The sequence below is a fragment of the Thalia democratica genome, chromosome 9 (assembly GCF_965202585.1).
Source record: "Thalia democratica chromosome 9, ktThaDemo2.hap1.1, whole genome shotgun sequence".
Taxonomy (NCBI): domain Eukaryota; kingdom Metazoa; phylum Chordata; class Thaliacea; order Salpida; family Salpidae; genus Thalia; species Thalia democratica.
In genome coordinates, this window is record NC_139173.1 from 16,173,193 (window position 1) to 16,176,369 (window position 3,177).

The following is a 3,177-nucleotide window of genomic DNA, read 5'->3' on the forward strand; positions in this document are numbered from 1 at the left end:
ATACTGTAGAACAAAACTTAAACAAAATAATTTTATAAAGTTAAAAATAAATTAAATACTAACAATACTTGAGCCTTTGAGAATTTTTTTTTGGGAGATTAGCCTGGAGAAGACTTATGACATTCTAAATTTAATTTACTTTGAAAATAAAAAAAATGTACGAAAATGGTCATTTTTAACAAAATGGTCAAATAAAGATGATTTAAAATGAGTTATCAGGAGCTTTACTAACAAATTTTATCGCTTTAAAAAATAAATCAAGTATTTTATTGATAAAAAATAATAAACTAAATATATTTTTTAGGATGACTTGAAAAATTCATGCACCATAAAATACGTTTCGTTCACACCAAAAGCTTCAGTGTAATTTATAATTAATTTTATTGTGTTTTATTAGCAGTTGTATTTAATCTGAATTTGTTTTTAGTTGGTGTAAATAAAAAGTTGGTTTAAAGAAAAAAAACTTAAGAGACGCTTGTAAAAAAACACAAGTTTTAATGCAAAACAAAGCTTTGTGATACGTGTAAAAAATTTACAATATATATACAAGTAATAAAATTTGTGAAGACATAGTTAGTTTAAACTTAGGGGATTTTCGTAGCATCAATTTTCAAATCTAAGATGCATTGATGATATTGCATTGCAACTCTAAAAGAAGTTAAGGGCATAGGGGGGGGGTAAACACCCTTTTTTGGTTTTTGATCTTATTTTATATAGTTTTTACTAAGCTACAAGGTGCTTTTTACAGATTTAAAAAAATTAAAATAGTTTTTGAGATATAGCTGGTCAAAGTCGAAGCCGACAATAGGATCCTTATGGGAGGCGCAAACTAAAACGGCAAAAATAGACTATTTCACTAAAAATCTATCTTCTCCTACGTTTTTTGAGATAACTACCTCAAACTTTCAGGAAATGTTCCTTGATATATTTAGAAAATTCAGTCCGAAGGAATTTTTTTAAAAATAAAAAATAAAATTTTTATATAAAAAATAAACAAAAAAAACAGTTTTTTTTTTGTTTTTTTGTTATAAAATTTTTATTTTTTAATTTTTTTAAATTCTGTTCCGACAGAATTTTCTAAATACTGCAAGGAACATTTCCTGAAAATTTGAGGTAGTTATCTCAAAAAACGTAGGAGGAGATAGATTTTTAGTGATTTCTAGTTATTTGACGTTTTAGTTTGCACCTCCCATTAGGATCCTATTGTTGCCTCTGACTTTGACCGGCTATATCTCAAAAATTATTTTGAATTTTTTTAATCTGTAAAAAGCATCTTGTAGCTTAGTAAAAACTATATAAAATAAGATCAAAAACCAAAAAAGGGTGTTTACCCCCCCCTATGCCCTTAAATTATTATAATTTTAGACTAATTTTATTTCTCTGTCTTTAAAAGGTTACTTTTAAAGGTAAGTCTAGTTTTTAGGAGGTTTTTAGTTCTTGTGTTTTTTAGTATAATAGAAAAGCTTATTATATTAATAAACAGTTTGCACAGTACTTTAGTTAGTGTATTAGTAAACAATTTCATTAAATAGTCTACATTTATCTATGTAAATAAATTTGTTAATCTCTATATATATTTTTCCAAATTAAAATTAAATATTTAAATAACAATCTGAAATTACTAATAGAATTAAAAATTAGTAATATATTGACTTATTTTATGATTATCATTGTTTTTTTATTTTTTTTCAAAGAAAACTAATGTACTCTAAGCGTTTTTTTTGTGAAAGAAGTTGATAGGGGAACCCAAAATCTTAAACATACTTTTTTAAAATAAAACTTTTTTTTTTCTATATTTACAGGTTTGCCACTTTACCTTGAAAAACCTTGAAAAGCCTGGAATTTGACAATTTAGGCAAAAATAACCTGGAAATACTTGGAATTTGAGAAATTTTGAAAAAAACCTGGAAACAAGTGCTTGAAAAATTTTGATTAAAAAAATTGAGAAATCTTTTTAAAATCAAATGAGATGTGAATTTATTTCTAAATAAAGATTTAGTTATTAAAGACAAAATCAGTTAGTATTTGTAAAAATAATCGTTTAAAACATTTGTTGAATCTCTAAAAAATTTTAAGAGTCTTCATAATTTTGTTTTGAGTAGATTATATACGTCATAATTATGAAAATTTATTAAACTAAAACAGTTTAAACATTACAGTTTAGTTCAACAACTTGGCTGTTTGTTTGAATTTAATACTCCTGTAAGTGTTTCATTTCAAATTTAAATAAAACACAACATTTCACGTCGTTTTCATGTAAATCTTCTGGTTATAATGTTTTTACTTAGTGATTAATTAATTTAAACAATTGTATTTAGTAATACATATAAAATTTTTACACTAGTAATAGATTATATATAACACTTATTTTAAAAATTATTACTGAATTTGTTATGTTAAGAGCATAGGGAGGGGTCAATCACCCTTTTCAAAATTTAGTCTTATTTGATGGAGTTATAACTAAGCTATGAGTTGCTTTTTGCAGATTTTTTAAGCTCAAAATATGTTTGAGATAATGCTGACTGAAGTCGGAGACTAAAATAGTACTAATCAAAACCCCCCAATACCTAACATTACTTCTAAAGGGGATTTTTTTTACTTTAAAAAAATGGCAGGCTAAATTGGTCTCAGTCAGGCTAAATGAAAAAAATTTCGGGTACAAACCCTGCAAATAGTTCTTAGATAAAACTCTTAGCATTTTATTCATATATTTTACTGTTTTTTTAAAGTTATTAGAGATATTCATAATACTAAAACTTAGTTTCAAAATATAAGTAACTAAGTTTTGTGGGAGTACAAATTTTAGGTACAATTCATTTTTCTTTACAAGTTCAATATATTAAAGGTTTTTTTTAATTTAAGTGTAAGCTTTTTATATCTGGTACGACAAAAAACAATCACCGTATTTATTTAGAGTTTAGGATTTATAATTATGTCTCAATTTTAAGTATTAGTCAAAAAACTATAATAAACATTTTTTAATACTTGTGTAAGCGTTTCATTTCAAATTTAAATAAAACACAACATTTCACGTCGTTTTCATGTAAATCTTCTGGTTATAATGTTTTTACTTAGTGATTAATTAAATTAAACATTTGTATTTAGTAATATATATTAAATTTTTACACTAGTAATAGATTATATATAACACTTATTTTAAAACTTATTACTGAATTT